Source organism: Mastigoproctus giganteus, chromosome 14, assembly GCF_048544385.1.
Source record: "Mastigoproctus giganteus isolate SK-2022 chromosome 14, ASM4854438v1, whole genome shotgun sequence".
NCBI classification, from domain to species: domain Eukaryota; kingdom Metazoa; phylum Arthropoda; class Arachnida; order Uropygi; family Thelyphonidae; genus Mastigoproctus; species Mastigoproctus giganteus.
The window spans coordinates 54,227,013-54,245,892 of NC_143588.1; positions in this window are offsets into that span (position 1 = coordinate 54,227,013).

Consider the following 18,880-nt stretch of genomic DNA (forward strand, 5'->3'; position numbering starts at 1 on the left):
AATTAGAATTATTAAAATAAAGCTATATCTCCAGCAAGGTCTATCATTGGATGGAGGGAGAACTACCTGTCCAATGATAAAGGAAAGGCTGAACGAATATTCAAATTCACTGTCCAGTCAAAATATTATGACCACCACCATGTTTTAGCAATTGACTGATCCTCCCCAGCTGGTGGCACACGTGTTACACTAAGAACCAATAAATGTTATACTGCAGGTTCATGGCATACGGTCCATATGAAGTACTTGATCAACATGGGTAAGAAACATGATTGAGAGTATTTGACAAAGGGAATCTTCAGATACCCATTGAAGGGTGGCAGCATTATGGAAACTGTGTCTTGTGGGCTGTTCACCGAGCGCACTGGTTAAGCATTCCAAGAGTGGTCGGATAGTGGACAGACCGGCAGTCACAGGCCAATGGTGGGCACCCATGACTCATCAATAGCTGTGGTGAATGTAGGCCATCCCACCTTATGTGAGCTGATAGATGGAAAACAGTGGAACAGAACCAGGAGATGACCAGTATCTCCAAGACTACAATCCAGTGAACTTTTCTCCATAAGAATGAACAAAGAGCTTTACCCCCATATAGAGAAAATAAATTTTCTCCATATAGAGTAAAGGTTGCATCTGAATGGAATCACTGGACCATTAACAACTGGAAAAAATTTGCCTTTTCCAAGGAATCAAATTCCCTGCATGCCGAGAGTATGGTATATGGAGGGTATAGCAACAAACTGTGAAGAAGAATTACTCTGATGTCCTAGTCCAACAGGAAAGTGCTGGCAGTGTGTTGGTATGGGGATGTTTACCTAGAAATCTCTTAGAGCCCTCATACCCATAAACTGCACCCTAAATGCTAAAAACTACCTATCCATTGTTGCTGATCAGATACACTCCTTCAGGCGCCTCTGTAGCCAGGTGGGAAGGAGAAACAGTGCGTAGCACACACTTCTTGATTAGACCGGGGTTCGAGCCCGTTGCCACCAAATACGGAGGATGCGGAAAGGTCAGGGAATGACCACCACATATTCCCGGAGCAATATGGCCTTAGTTGCTAATGCTCCTAAAAACCAAATAACAACAACAACACTCCTTCATGGCAACTGTCTTCTCAGATAGCACAGGTTCACTAAAAATAAAAATGACTTCCAGTGCTACCTTGGCTGCTGAATTTTCTGGATATGAATGCCACACTATTCACTGTCACAGATCTATGGAACACAGTTCTGGTGGTGTGATACAGCATACCTCCTGCAGTGTTGTACCACGTCACCTTGTCTCTACAATGACTAAAACTTTATTCTCTCACTAATGCTTATTACTCTGTAAATACTACTAAAAGAATCCATGCTGAATTTGATGAACTATATAAATATAACAATACAATATCCATATTTGTACAGTCATTTAGACTTACTCTTTTATATATTATCTAAAATTATATATTTTACTACTTGTACTAATAAAACAGTGTTGCATTTATTTGTGTCAGTATTTGTACAATATGCTCCCCATGCATAGCGGATGCAGAAAAAAATTACAGGAGGGGCACCATTTTGTGCACAAACAAGGCACAAAATAATCCACAGAACAAAACAAATATGACACTCAAACATAATGTGACTGGTGGACACAGGAACACAGCTAAAGTCTGAATTACTTTGAAGTCAACATTATGCACAACCAAACCAAACTGCGTGAAGCCTCGAACTAGAATGGTGATCACATCAGCATCAGTGTTGCCAACTGTAGTTAGTTGAAAATAGCTGAGCCACAATGCAAAAATAGATGAAATCCTATGTTAACAATAGAAAAAAAAAAATTTTTTTGTAGCTAAAGGGAATTTAAACTATTGGTGAATATTCTCTGAGAAAAAAACAGGGGGAGGCACGTACGCCGGTGCCCCTACCCTGAATCCACCACTGTCCCCGTGTAAGCTGCTTGTTAACATTAAGTCCAATAATTATTTTATTTAAATTTTATTTTACTTACACACAAACTGCATTACACTGGGGCATTTATGAACATTGCACACCCTAAGAGCATGGGAGCCGGCAGGATATTTTGAAAGGTGGTGCATGTGGGAATCAATTTTTTGTTCACAAAATTTTCAAATACATGCAATATCTTAATTGAGTTTGACTGATTTACATGCACAGCCCAGCCAACATTTCATGTTCGGTAGGAAAAAGTACTGCTTAGACTAAAAAAAACTAAGTTCAATATTTTAGTTTTTTTTTTTTTTTTTTTGTAGAATTTGTATTGTTTTAATGTTTCAATAAATTAATGAAAATATTAAAAATTGTGTATTACTTCGAAATCCAAAGATAATGCATTTACACCATGCTGCTGGCACCTATGCCTGTGAGAGAACTAATGAGATATATTCCACTGAGTATATTACAATCAGTTTTTCTTAGCATACAGCTTGGCCCATTCACTTATCCAAATGAGTATCATGGTATCGGTTGTATCCTTGTGGCAGTAAAGGACAGTATCACTTGCCATACTACATGCAAAAGCTGATAATACTGTTACACAGATGGAATAGCTAGAAAAGTATTAAAACTTGATAAAACTGATGATATTAATAAGTTGGATTCAGTTATATCAGATGCCTCCACTTATCTTGAAGTAAACCCAGTACTATTTACCAATTTGGTCTATTAGTACAATAAAATGTTAACCAAGTATCGAAAAAATAACTACATTACTATGTCTCAGTTAAAGGAATTGAAGGCCAGAACATACAACATTCCAGCACTTTTTGGTCAGGTAAAACTGCATGAAACCAGATTTCCACTGCATCGTTTCTTACAGAAACTGAGCATTTTCATCCTTAGCCACACATTTATATAGCAATATAAAACCCTTTAGACAGGCGATGCAATTTGGGAAAAAAAAAACTACGATACACTGTTTAATAACCTAAAGGACTGTAAACTCAACGATAATGATAATTTATTCTCACTTGATGTTATTTTGTTATATACGAATGTAAATGTTGAATACACATTAGATATTCTTTTGGATATATTAAATAATAACTCTATACTGATTAATTATACGAAGCTTCCTACTAAAAAAAAAATTTTTCACTTAATTAAACTCTTAGTTGAAGCCAACTATATCACTTTTCGAGACAAGGTATACAAACAAATTTTTGGTTTGCCAATGGGATTGAGTCTAAGCGGCTTAGCATTGGAGGTCCACTTCTCAACGATTGAGTGTGTACGTTTGATGGTGTTTCTACCTGGTATTACATATTATGGGAGGTATTTAGACAATCTTCTAATTATTACTGATAGTAGCACTATTCAAGACATATTACATTCATTTAATAATATTCATCTTGGACTCAAATTTACATTGGAAAAGGAAAATACCAAAACAAAGTCAATAAATTTTCTTAATTTCAAGCTTACTCGGGATGCAAATAAAGTCCAATTTAACAGCTAATGTAAACTGAGAAACACCACTATGTTGCTACATTATAACAGCTATCACCAGTTCACCTACAAAAGATCTATTATTTTTAATCAATTTTAACCCTTTGCTACAATAAACCAAATTAGGGTACAAGCTAAGGATAGGATACAAAAAAACTACACCAACCAACAATAGGACATCAAAAAATACTTTATTTCTTGAACAGTGGCACAAACAGAACAGATTCTTTAAAGATACTGAATTTAAAATTGTGGCCAGACAAATATGAAAATTACACACCATACAGAACTCAGTCCTCTCTTCTTTTTCAACACAAATAAATGACCTGGTATACAACATTTCTTGCAGTGACTGCAACTCATCTTATCAGGGCTTGGCTCATGCACAGTGGCTTTGAGAGTAAATCAACACACTTCCTCGGTCCGTGCTTCTCGTTCAGCAACATCACAATTGGCCGTTTATGCCATCAACGAAAACCATACATTTTTATTCAACGAGGCCAAATTACTTAGTGTCCAATGTAATTTTACTAGACTATTAATTGCAGAAATCATTGAAATTGTTTGTTTGTTTGTTTGTTTGGTTTTTAGGAGCATTAGCAACTAAGGCCATATTGCTCCGGGAATATGTGGTGGTCATTCCCTGACCTTTCCACATCCTCCGTATTTGGTGGTGACGGGCTCGAACCCCGGTCTAATCAAGAAGCATGTGCTACGCACTGCTGTTCCTTCCCACCTGGCTACGGAGGCGCCCATTGAAATTAAATTACATGAGAATTCTATTAATGTTTGCCATCCACATATAATCTCTGATTCATAGTCTTTTACGTGCATGCTTGAAGACAAATAATTTCTCTATTTACGATTCTGGCTCACATATTTATTCCTATTCCTATGATCAAGACATATGGTTGAAAAGCCCAGTCAGCTTTAGGAAGGAAAATTGTTTTTTCAAATACATTAAATTTTTTAATTGTTTTTGATTCATTTTATTACTGTAATCATTTTGCATTAATTTTATATTCATTTTAGCATTAGCATTAGTAGAAGCATATGATGCAAGAAAGCAAGCTTATATAGCATCAACCAAAAAAAAAAAAAAAAAAAAAATCACTGGTTAAAGAAGCAATGTAGGATCATCTAGACAAGACTGCAGTAATAGGTATGACGCAGCATGGGTTTGTCAAAGGGAGGTCTTGTCTGACAAGTTTGATTGGTCACAAAAGAACTGAATGCCAAAAATAATTTTGATATCATATACTTGGATTTCAGGAAATCTTTTGATACTGTTGCACATGGAAAACTGCTGTACAAATTGGAGAGGTATGGCATCTAGGGTAAGCTGCTACAATGGATAAAGGGATGGTTGAGTGGGAGACAACAGAGAGTGGTAATCAATGGACACTGCTCCTCGTGGACAAATGTTATTAGTGGAGTTCCCCAGAGTGCAGTGTTGGGCCCATTGTTGTTTTGCATATTTATCAATGATATTGATGAAGGTACATCAGGTTTAATATCCAAGTTTTCAGATGATACAAAGATTGACAAGGTTGTTAATGACAGAATGCTACTCCAACAGAGGCGCCTCCGTAGCCAGGTGGGCAGGAGCAGCAGTGTGTAGCACACACTTCTGGATTAGACCGGGGTTTGAGCCCGTCACCACCAAATATGGAGGATGCGGAAAGGTCATGGAATGACCACCGCATATCCCGGAGCAATATGGCATTAGTTGCTAATGCTCTTAAAAACCAAATAACAATAAAAAGCTACTCCAACTGGATCTAGATAAGTTGGGAAAATGGGCTGAGAAGTGGCAACTGGAGTTTAACATTGACAAATCCAAAGTACTGCATATGGGTAGCAATAACCGAAGAGAAACAACTGGGTGGTACTACCCTATTATAGGGAAGTGGAAAGTGAAAAGGACCTGGGAATTGTGCAGCCAAATATGAAGTTCGCTAAACAGTGCAGACAGGCTGCCAAGGCAGATCATGGAGTCTTGTCAATGATATATAGGAATTTTGCTAGGAGTGACAGAGGTGATAATCCCGTTATACAAGGCAATAGTTAGGCCACACCTCGAGTACTGTGTACAGGTCTGGAGGCCTCATTTTAGGAAGGATGTAGAGTTGCTAGAACGAGTACAAAGAAGGGCAACAAGATTGGTGAGCGGAATAAAGGGGTACTCTTACCAAGAAAGCATTAGCATTAGTAGAGGCTTATGATGCAAGAAAGCGAGCTTATGCAGCATCAGCCAAAAAAAAAAAAAAAACACTTCCACTTCACCCCTCCGTTTGTTCGAAATACCTGTCCAGTTGAACCTTAAATTTATTTCGGCTATCAACTTCCACAACAAGGGATGGAAGTCTGTTCTACCAAATAACTACCCGCTGGCTAAAGGCAAATTTTTGCACATCTATCCTACATCTGCCTTTCAGGTGATTATTCTGAGCAAGAGGAAGAATCCCATCAGCATTGCACATGCTCAAACCATTCAAGGCTTTATACACCTCTATCAGATCACCTCGCCGGTGCCTAGTCTCCAGACACTGCAATTTGCAAAACTTAAGCCTTTCTTTGTAAGAGCAACCCTTTGTTCCATTCACTAATCTTGTTCCCTTCTCAGTACTCCTTCCAGCAGCTCTACATCCTTCTTGAAATGAGGCCTCCAGACCTGTATACAGTACTCAAGGTGTGGCCTGACCATTGCCTTATACAAGGGAATAATCACCTCCTTATTCCTGCTAGAAAATTTCCTGTATATCATTGACAAGACACCATGAGCTACTCTTGCAACCCATCTGCACTGCTCAGAGAACTTCATATCTGCCTGCACAATTACCCCAGGTACTTTTCATTCTCTACCACTGTCAATGTAGTACCACAGAGTTGATATGTTGCTCTGGGGTTTCTGTTTCCCATATGTAGTACTTTACATTTGTCAATGTTAAACTTCATTTACAACCTCTCAGCCCATCGGCTCAACCTTTCCAGATCCTGTTGCAGCAGTATAGTGTCAGTAGTGTCCTTAACAACCCTGCCAACCTTTGTATCGTCTGCAAACTTGGACATTAAGCTTGATACACCATCATCAATATCATTTATAAATACAGAAAACAATAATGGACCCAACACTGAACCCTGAGGGAGTCCACGATGAGCAATGTCCATTGATTACCACTCTCTGTCTTCTCCACCTCAACCACCCCTTTATCCATAGCAGCAATTTGCCTCCAATGCCACACTGCTCCAATTTTAGCAGCAGGCTTCCATGTGCAACAGTATCAAAAGCCTTTCTAAGATCCAAGTACATAATATCAAAGTTATTCCCTGCATCCAGTTCTTTTGTGACTGCATCATAGTATTCAATAAAATTGGTCAGGCAAGACTTCCCCTTAAGAAAACCATGCTGTGTCTGAGCTATAACTGAAGTCTTGTCTAGATGATCCTGCAGTGCTTCTTTAACCAGTGCCTCCATTAATTTTCCTGGAACAGAAGTTAAACTCACAGGTCTATAATTACTTGTGTCAGCCTTTGATCCTCCTTTGTGAATTGGGGTCACATTTGCACATCTCCAGTCTATGGGTACTTCCCCTGAGTCCAAGGAACCTCTCATAATTATGGCTAAGGGTTTGCTTATTTCCTTTGCTGCCTCCTTTAATATAACTGGATAGATCCCATCCACCCCAGGTGCCTTTCTTGTGTTTATCTTCAACAATTTCTCCTCCACTTTACTCTCAGTTATTACAAGATTATCTAGCTTACTGCCAGAGTTGAATACACCTCTGGCATTCCCCTTGCTGAATAACTCCTCAGGTGTGAATTTCGATGCAAAATTTTCATTTAGTTTGTTAGCTACCTGAGCAGGATTATCAACAGTTGAACCATCGATATCAAGTGGACCAATTTGATTCATGCCCTTCCTTCTAGAGTTTACATAAGTAAAGAACTCCTTGCTGTTTTTCTTTGCATTCCTTGCCAAAGATTTCTCGTAATCTGTCTTCACCTGCCTAACCTCCTTTGTAACTTGGTTACAGATAAACGTATATCTATCATAGGCTTCTGTGTCACATGTTAATTTATATGTATCCCATGCATTTTTCTTCTCTGCCATATGTCTCATTAGTTCATCTCACATCCACTTAGGCCTAAACCTGGAACAATATTTCCTAGTTAGTATGTAAAGCCTAGTAGCTTCCAAGATAAATTCTTTGAATGCTTCCCGTTTTGAATTTGCTGTTGGTAACATCATTAGTTGGTCCCACTGTATAGAATTTAAATACTGTCTCAGACCATCGTAGTCGCCTTTACGAAAGCAATAACCTTCCCTTTACCCCTGATGGTAGTTACCTCTTTAAGTAAATCCCACTTCAGCACACTGTGATCACTGCCACCTAGTGGTTCCTTTATTTGCAGATTCTTAATGCATGAAGAATCACTACTGACAATCGAATCAAGAGTATTACTCCCACTAGTTGCCTCCCGCACATGCTGATGTAGAAAACAATCATCCAATAAGTCCACAAAAGGCTTGCTAGTGTGTGAGTGACCAACCCACAAATTCCAGTCAATATCTGGGAAATTAAAATCCCCCATTATAAGACTCTCTGATTTTACTGGCCCACTCTATTTCCCTGTACAATTCCTTATTATACTCATCAGAGTCATTAGGCCTATAGCTCACTCCTACTCTCAATTTTGATCTCCCAATGCTTATGTTACACCAAACTGACTCCACACTGCACTGTCCAGAGATATCGATTGGCTTCACTTCCTTGGATTTTAAGTGTTTCTTAACTAATAGCATAACCCCCTCCTCCCTTCCTATCCTGTCTATCCTTTCTGTAGACGTTGTACTCCCCAAATTCCAGTTCTTCATTCCTTATATCTGTGTGATACCACGTCTCTGATATCCCAACAATATCTGCCTTTGATGCTTTGAGCAATACCTCAAATTCATCAAATTTATTTACTAAACTCCTAGCATTGGTGTACACGCAAGTATACATGCAACTGATCCTATTCTTAGCTACCCTAACACAACCCATGTGTTTACTTGTACCGCAATTACTCCCAGCAGTCTTTGAAATATCCTGCATATTGTTTCCCAGGCTTCTGCTCATTCCAATAGAAGCAGTGCAAGAATCACTTTCACCTCTGCCAGTGGCTATTGTTAATCTATTAGTCCTTGTATTCTCCCAAGCTAGCAGTTTTCCGACCCACCTAACACTGCCTCAATAGCATCGGCAAATATTCTTGCACCCTTTCTATTTAAGTGTATCTCATCCCTGTAGAAGCAGTCTCTCCTGTTAACAAGTACAGACCAGGCTGAAAAAAATTCTACCCCTTGAGCCTTGCACAATCTTTCCAGGGCCGAACTGATCAACAAGGCTCTCATCATATACTCCCTCCTATTGTGTCTGGGCAGAATTGCAGACACTTTCAAATTGAACCCTAATTCATGGCTTTTTTTCAACAGAGACCCGTACATGTTAAGTAATTCTGCCGGTCTCCTACTCTTGATATCATTAGTGCCAACATGTACAACTATATCACCTTTTGTGCCCTTAAAAGATGATATCTGCTCTACAACATCATCAGCCTTTGCCCCTGGCAGACATACTCTGGTCCTATTCCACCTATCCTTTTTACAAAGCATGTTCCCCATTTCCCTGACGACAGAGTCACCAACAACTACTAGTTCCTGTTATACCAGCGCATTATGCCTTGGGGGTTGCTGCTGTGTTGTGTGATGACCAAGTGCAAGCTCTGGCATTGATGTGGGCAGCTGAGAGCTTGAAGGAACTTAAGCTTGAAAGGCTTAAGTTCTGCAAATTGCAGTACTTGGAGAGTAGGCATGTGCAAGGTGATCTGATTGAGGTCTATATGGCCTTAAATGGATTAAGCAAGCTGAATGATAATGCGATTCTTCGTCTTGCTCAGACTAAGGACCTGAGGGGGCACAGTTTCAAATTGAGGAAAGATAGTTGTAGAATAGATATGCGGAAATTTGCCCTTAGCCACCAGGTAGTTGATTGCTGGAACAGACTTCCATCTTTGGTTGTGGGAGCTAGCAGCCTGAATAAATTTAAGGCTGAACTGGACAGTCATTTGGAATGAATGGAGGGATGAAATGAGAGAGGGGGGGTTTTTTGGCTGATGCTGCATAAGCTTGCTCTCTTGCATAATATGCCTATACTAATGCTAATGCCCAAATTTGCAGACGATACAAAGATCGGCAGAGTTGTTAATCACACTAATGACAGTACGCTGCTGCAAGAGGATTTAGAAAAGTTGAGTAAATGGGCTCAGAGGTGGCAACTGAAGCTTAACATTGACAAATGTAAAGTACAGAGTAATGTATCAACTGTGTGGTACTACGCTGACAGTGGTAGAGAGTGAAACGGACCTGGGATTAATTGTGCAGGCAGATATGACGTTTTCTGAGCAGTGCAGACGGTCTGCAAGAGTAGCTCATGGTGTCTTGTCAATGATATACAGGAATGTTTCTAGCAGGGATAAGGAGGTGATTATCCTCTTGTGTAAGGCAATGGTCAGCCCACATGTTGAGTACTGTATACAGGTCTGGAGGCCTCATTTTAAGAGGGATGTAGAGCTGCTGGAATGAGTACAGAGATGGGCAACAAGATTAGTGAATGGAACAAAGGGTTGCTGTTATGAAGAAAGTATTAACTTTTGCAAATTAGTGTCTAGAGACTAGGCACCTGAGAGGCAATCTGATTGAGGTGTATAAAGCCTTGAATGGTTTGAGCATGCTCAATGCTTGAAGGAGTTTTCCTCTTGCTCAGAATAATTGCCTGAGAGGACATAAATTCAAATTGAGGAAAGACAGTTATAGGATAGATGTGTGGAGGTTTGCCTTTAGCCAGTGGGTGTTTGCTTGCTGGAACATACTTCCATCTGTCGTTGCAGAAGGTGATAGCTTAAATAGATTCAAGGCAGAACTAGACAAACATTTGGAGTGACCGGATGGATGAAATGGGAAGGTTTTTTTTTTTTGGCTGATGCTCTGTAAGCTTGCTTTCTTGCATCAATGTGCCTTTACTAATGCTAGTTCAAACCATTCAAGGCCTTATACACCTCAGTTAGATCACCTCAAAGGTGCCTAGTCTCCAGATGCTGCAGTTTGCAGAACTTAAGCCTTTCTTCATTAGAGCAACCTTGTGTTCCACTTGCCAATCTCATTGCCCTTCTCTGTATTTGTTGAAGCTGCTATACATCTTTCCTAAAATAAGGCTGCAAGAACTATATGCAGTATTTAAGATGTGGCCTGGCCATTGCCTTATACAAGGAGACAATCACCTCCTTATCCCTGCTAGCAAAGTTCCTATATATCATTAACAAAACACCATGAGCTACTCTTGCTGCCTGTCTGCACTGGTCAGAAAACTTCATATCTGACTGCACAATTACCCACAGATCCTTTATATTCTCTTCTACTCTGACTATTAACACACAGCTGGTACGTTACTTTGGAGTTACTGCTACCCATATGCAGTACTTTACATTTGTCAATGTTAAACTTGAGTTGCCACCTCTCAGCCCATCTGCTCAACATTTCTAGATTGTATTGCAGTAGTGTACTATCATTACTGTCATTAACAACCCTGCCAACCTTTGTATCGTCTGCAAACATGGACATTAAGCCAAATAAATATCATTGATAAATACTGAAAACAACAATGGGCCCAACACTGAACCCCGAGGGACTCCACTAATAACATTAGTCCACGAAGAACAGTGTCCACTGATTACCACTCTCTGCCTCCTCCCACTCAGCCATCCTTTTATCCATTGTAGCAACTTGCCCTTAATGCCATCCTGCTCCAGTCTATACAGTAGTCTTCCATATGCAACAGTATCAAAAGCTTTCCTAAAATTCAAGTATATGATATCAAAATAATTTTTTGTATCTAGTTCCTTTGTGACCACATCATAGTATCTGATAAAATTTGTGAGACAAGACGTCCCCTTAACAAACCCATTCTGTGTCTGATCTATAACTGCAATCTTGTCTAAATGATCCTGTATTGCTTCTTTAACCAGTGACTCCATTATTTTCCCTGGAACAAAAGTTAAACTAACAGGTCTGTAATTACTTGTGTCACCCTTTGATCCTCCTTTGTGAATTGGGGACACATTTGCACATCTCCAGTCCATGGGGACCTCCCGTGAGTCCAAGGAAGCTTTCATAATTATGGCTAAGGGTTTGCTTACTTCCTTTGCTGCCTACTTTAATGTAACTGGATAGATCCCATTCACTCCAGGTGTTTTCCTTCAGCAATTTCTCCTCCACTTTGCTCTCAGTTATTACAAAATCACACAGCGCCCTGCTAGAGCATGATCCACTTCTGGCCTCCAATTTCTTACAGGCTTCCTCATGTGTTTCATTTCTGGAGAGTGTCATATGGAAGGTTCTACGTATCATAGTGAGGTAAATTTCTCTTATTCTTCTACAAATACTTTATTATTAAATATTTTCATCATATATTAGTGAAATCATTTTTAACACAAAATATAAACTGAACTAAGAAATAAAATCTAATATTGAATGCATGTCACTAATATAGTCTTTGTAATTATAAAATATATTGTGGACTAACTCTTTATCAATCCATAAAGCTAGCATCTACAATTCATTTAAATGCTTTATAAAAAAATCTAAATTTTAAGCTGCACTCTTGAACACACTTTTTGCTCACTTTCGAACACAAAAATTTATGTTTATATTGTATACCATTTGTTTACTTCAGCATTTTTCAACTTTTAAGTAACAGAACCACCTTGAGATGGAATAAATTTGACAGAACAAGAACAGCAAATACAGTGGTTCATAGTAGCAGAACACCAAAAGTTTATTTTATTTATTCATTTTCAGTACAAAAAAAAAAACTTTTGTCTTCATGGCTAAAATCAAAATTCAAATAACTCCATCACGAGAATTTTATATAAACCTGCTTTCAATTTATTCAAACTACTCACTTCACAATAACAAACATAACTTTACTACAACAATAACTGGCGCCTCCGTAGCCAGGTGGGAAGGAGCAGCAGTGCGTAGCACACGCTTCTTGATTAGACCGGGGTTCGAGCCCGTCACCACCAAATACGGAGGATGCGGAAAGGTCAGGGAATAACCACTGCATATCCCGGAGCAATATGGCCTTAGTTGCTAATGCTCCTAAAAACCAAAAACAACAACAATAACTTGCTGTCTGGCTAAAAGAAAGTTTTCTTTCATCTTCCTGCAACCATTCTTTTCCCATTTAAATTGAGGTCTCCTTGTCTGAGCAAGCTGAATGCTGATGGGATTCTTCCTCTTGCTCAGACTAAGAACCTGATGGGACACAGTTTCAAATTGAGGAAAGATAGTTGTAGAATAGATGTACGGAAATTTGCCTTTAGCCAGCGAGTAGTTAATTGGTGGAACAGGCTTCCATCTTTTGTTGTGGAAGCTAATAGGCTAAATAAATTTAAGGCTGAGCTGGACAGGCATTTGGAATGAATGGAGGGGTGAAATGGGAGGTTTTTTTTTTTTTTTTTTTTGGCTGATGCAAGGAAGCCTGAGGCTTATGCTGCATGCACCAGCCAAAAAAAAAAAAAAAAAGATTCCCTGCATTACCGAGAGAGAGAGAGAGAGAGAGAGAGAGAGAGAGAGAGAGAGAGAGAGAGAATCAGAAGTAGAAGGAAATCACCAAAAAATCAAGAAAGAGAAGAATGATGATATTCAGCTCAGGACCCTGGGTTTGCCAACCCCATACTCACCAGATGTGAGCCCCTGGGATATGGCGCCTCCGTAGCCAGGTGGGAAGGAGCAGCAGTGCGTAGCACACGCTTCTTGATTAGACCGGGGTTCGAGCCCGTCACCACCAAATACGGAGGATGCGGAAAGGTCAAGGAATGACCACCGCATTTCCCTGAGCAATATGGCCTTAGTTGCTAATGCTCCTAAAAACCAAACAACAACAAACAACAGCCCCTGGGATGAATATGCCTCTAGTAATGCTAATGTCATCCGAGTAAGAGTAAGGCATTTATTCACTCAATCCATTCAAAAGTTTTCAGTGCAGTTAACAGAACACTTCTTAGGCGCCTCTGTAGCCAGGTGGGAAGGAACAGCAGTGCGTAGCACATGCTTCTTGATTAGACCGGGGTTCGAGCCCGTCACCACCAAATACGGAGGATGTGGAAAGGTCAGGGAATAACCACCGCATATCCCGGAGCAATATGGCCTTAATTGCTAATGCTCCTAAAAACCAAATAACAAACAAACAAACAGAACACTTCTTTCTCTTCTCTGTACCCATTCCAACAGATTTACATCCTTCTAAAATGAGGTGTCTAAACCTTTATGCAACACTCAAGATGCAGCCTAGCAATTGCCTTGTATATGACAATAACCTGTTTGTCCCTGCTGGCAACATTCCTCTATATCATTGTACAGTCCCATGTGGTGCCATCACATGGGACTGTACAATTACCCCCAGATCTCTTTTCTATTCTCAGTTATCTCAAGTATGGTATGACCCAATTGGTATGGTATTATTGCTACCCAAATGCAGTATCCTGCATCTATCAGTATTAAATCTCAATTATCACTTCTCATTCCATCTGTTTAATTTATCCAGATTTTGCTGGAGTAGTGATGGACTCGCCATTTATCAAATTCTAGGACTGATGGGCCAATTCTAATGAAAAATGAAATTAACCCAGCAGTGGGTGCCCTTATTTTCAAAGGAAAATTGTCATTAATTAATGATTAAAAAATTTGAAATTTTTTGTCTACTGTAATAGTTTATGAAGTGATTTTTTTATGGTTTTCATACAGAAACAATGCACATGAACCTGTCGTGTGCCCCACCACTGTCTTTGCTAGTATTTGTCTTTTGCTTGAATAGCAATGTGCCAGACAAGTATTAACAATGTGTTTGTATAATGGTTCAGGTTACTTGTTTTTTCTCTCCCACAGGTTCTCTAAACAGTTATCATTATATCCTAATTTTTGTTTTCACATAGTAAAGACGATAACCCAATATTCTCTCAAAAATGGCCGCCACTTTGTAGGAAGAAGAATATGTAATTTCAGATTTCATGCACTGTTGAGGGAAAGTAAATTTTTAAATAAAGAAATAAACCTGAAAACAGAATATAATTTTTTTAATAATAATATTGAATATAATTTTTTTTTTTTAATAAATGGTATGCTATATAGCAGGGGTGGCCAACAAGTCGATCACGGATTTAATTTTGGTCGATCACGATGAATTTTAAATATACAGTCATCCCTCGATTTGTGCACCTTGTGCAATGAAATTTTTGAGATGGTAGATCGCAGCACATTTTGAAGGAAAAAAGCAGATCGCATCACAAATTAAGTTGGCCACTCCTGTTATATAGTGTTTTAAAAATTTAGATTTTTTTTTTTTTAACTTAAATGTTTCATACAATAAGTATTGCAATTCATTAAGGAAAGATGAAATATTACAGTCAAAGCTATTTATACTGACCCTCTTTATAATTATTTATCTGGTTGGTCCCGGCCAATTTTTCATTAACCTAATGCTATTTTACGTTCAGTATAACAACCTTGAAAATGGAAACAGGCCTGTGGTCTCAGGATTCATATTAAATATATAATAATGCAGTATTGCTGAAATGGATGAAATTAAGCAGGTTTGCTTAATTTCATCATTCTGCATATAGTTCTTGCAGCCTCATTTTAGGAAGGATGTATAGCAGCTTCAATGAGTACAGAGAAGGGCAATGAGATTGGCAAGTGGAACACAAGGTTGCTCTGATGAAGGAAGGCTCAAGTTCTGCAAATTGCAGCATCTGGAGACTAGGGACAAGTTAAAATAAAATAAAATAAGATAAAATTAACAAATCACAATAGCTTTTGGACGGAGGACACCATCCTCCAGTTGTAAACGTTATTACAAAAAGTACAGAATGTCGTCCACTTAGTTATGGTGGTCATGCGAGGTGAAAACCACGTGTACAGGTGCAGGCAACAATTAGTTGTTGGAAGCAGAGGCTTGTGGTTGTGGCTGCAATGCTTTGCTGTGTGTGCCACCATTTGTCATTTTTGAGGATGATTGCCTCGGTGATGGATGTGACCTCCTCTGTGCCGGTTAAAGGAATCACTACAGCACGAGATGTGGAGTAATTCCAACCAGACATGATGATGGTGGTGGCGGGATCAGTCAATAATCTTGATATTGTGGTGTGGGTCGATGTCATGTTGGGTAGTCCAGAAGTGCTCAGCGATCACAGAGTGTTCCATGTCTGCAGAGTGAATTGCTTTCTCGTGCTCAGAGACTCGATTTTTGAGTCTGCCAGTTTCACCAGTGCAGTCACGGCAGGAAATGCAGTACACTAAACCACTCCACAGGAGGGGGGGGGGAATCGGTGTCTTAACCCTCAAAACGAGGGATCACAATCTGCTGCAAGCACTTTATCCCGTGAGCCTGGAAGACCCTAGAAAGTTGTTGTGACAGGTTCGGATAATAGGGGATAAAAGCAGTCAACGTGGGGTCATTGCTGCATGTGGCCCTAGTGTTGGTAATGCAGTCACAGGTTCGTAGGTCACACCTATCTAAGGCACTGGCAGGTAGCAATTCTGCTTTTACCTTAACGATATCAGTGTGCCTCTCATCCACAGAACTGGAGTGGGTCCAGGCATGGGTTAGTAATGCTCACACGGTGCCGAGAAGTTGGCTGCATGCATGCATGTGCTGACCAGTAGTTGGTGAATTGGCCAGCATACATCAGCTTGCGATAGACTGATGTCTTTGCACCGAACCCTTGCACCGAACAAAGGAATCCAAGAAAGAAAAAAGAATTGCCCGACACGAGTTCAATGGTGAATTGAAGGAAGGGTGAGTTGATTATCTGCTGGTAGAATGACTACGGAATCATTGCGTTTCAATGCATTGAGGTCAGAGATTTGACATTGGTTTAGATTAAAGTTGACAGGACGGGCATGCTGTAGGATTTCCGCAGTTTTCAGGCAAATCACATTTGCAGTTTCTTCATATAAACATGCTAATGATGCCTCAACACTCGTGGTAAGCTCCATGATTGGGGGACTGCGTGAGAGAACGGTAAACTTAATCCCTAGTGTGAATAGTTCCAACTACTCACCAGACAAGCGTTTGTCACTTAAATTCAGCACAAAATGCTCTCAGTTTGTGCTGAATCTTATTTTATTTTAACTATAACGACCAAAATTTCTACCTCTTGATCTGAATTTACTTTTTTATTACAATATTTGTGTTTAAAAATGACAATGTTTCAAATATATTGAAGTAATTGACAAGTTTGCAGCCTGACAGTGAGAAATCATTTAATATTTCCCACACTCTTTTTCTCACAGTGCAGTAATCAAATGAACGTCGGCTAGAAGTTCATTTCATTAGTTAGAGCGTATGTTTATTGGTATGGCTCCAAGAAAGTGGATAGCTTTGCCAATCGCAGATAAAATTAGGATTTTGCAAGCTGTAGATAATGGTGTGCCTTCTAAGACTGACATCGTCAAACAGTTCAGCATTCCTAACAGTACTCTGTTCACTATTCTGAAACATCAGAAAAAGATTGAAAGTTTGCAGAAATCTGCTGCACCAGATAGGATTCAAGCACGAAAGGCAAAGTATCTGTATCTTGAAAAGGTACTTTTGGGATGGCTAATGATGATGCGTGTAGAAAACGTTCCCGTAGATGGCAATATTTTAAAAGCTAAGACTGAATCATTTGCGCATTGAATGGATATTGAAGAATTTAAAAGTTCAGATGGATAGTTCCAGAAATTTAAGGCTCTTCATGACCTGTCTTTCAAAAAAATGTGGCAAAAATGTAGCCATGGACATTGTTGCTACAAACGAATGGAAGAAAAATCGTTTAAGAAAAACTACCAAAGAATGCTATTAAGCACAGTTGTGCTGTCTTGAAAGCAAAATCAATGTAAAATCCTGCATCCTGCAGGCAATGTATTTATGTGTTTTAGCATGGGATGAAGTTGATGTAAAAAGTGATCACCAACTGCTTCAAAAATGCTGGATTTACTGCCTTGAATGATGAAATGTGTGAAGTTTCACATGCTTCTTCCTCTGTTAATTGTGAAGAACAGTCTGATAATAGGGAAGAAATATTTGAGCATGTGCATCATCAGGGGCTCACATCTGGTGAGTATAGGCTTGGCACACCCAGGGTCCTGATCTGGATATCATCAGTGAATACGGACATTGAATGTTTCACGATATGCACAAATGAAAAGGAACTTATTGCAGATGTAATGGAATCTCCTGAAATTTGTAGTAACGAAGATGAGGAACCTACTGTGGTTAAACAATAAGTTTCAGTGAAGAATGCCCATCAAGGATTAGAACTTGTACATTGATTTTTTTTCAAGCACAGCCTAACTGTGAAAGTGAAATAACTGCTATCGCACACCTTCATAATTCTCTTTTAAAACATGCTCAACCATTGAAACCAATAATCTGTCAACTGTGTTTGACAGATTATTTTAAAGTATGAAACAATCCTCTTGTTAGATCTTAATAGGTATGTAGCCTATGTAGTGAAATTTACAATCTAATTGTAACCTTACTGTGCTTTACATTCAATACAAAATTTACAATCATAATTTTCTTGTTTAATACGGTAGTACATATTATAAATAAGATTATATTAATTGTATTAGTAGCATTACATTAAAATATCAAATTTTTACTTATTTTGTTGCTGATTTTATGAACGATCGATATAACGACCATTTTTTTCATTCCCCCACCTATATTCCAACCCTTGTTATATAGAGCTTCAACTGTAGTTATTATTGAGGCAGAATTTTAAAAAATAATAATAATAAAATAAAATAATTCAAAGAGCACTTTTTTTTATTACTTGAAAAATTGAGGACTTATAAAACAGCTGTTTGTTTTGTTTGTTTGTTATTTGGCTTTTAGGAGCATTAGCAACTAAGGCCATATTGCTCCGGGAATATGCGGTGGTTATTCCCTGACCTTTCCACATCCTCCGTATTTGGTGGTGACGGGCTCGAACCCAGTTCTAATCAAGAAGCATGTGCTACACACTGCTGCTCCTTCCCACCTGGCTACGGAGGCGCCCTTATAAAAACAGCACAGTTTCTACAAACTGAACTATGAGTATGCTTTCATTTTCTGCTGACATGGTCTTTTATCTGCACATTCATAATGCGTGGCATGACATAGGCAGACGGGCTGAGAAGTGGCAACTGAAGTTAAACATTGACAAATGCAAACTACTGAATATAGGTAGCAGTAACCCAAGAGAAACGTACCAACAGTGTGGTACTACACTCAGGGAGGTGGAGAATGAAAAAGACCTGGGGTTACCCCCATGTCTTTTTCTACAGTCAGATATGC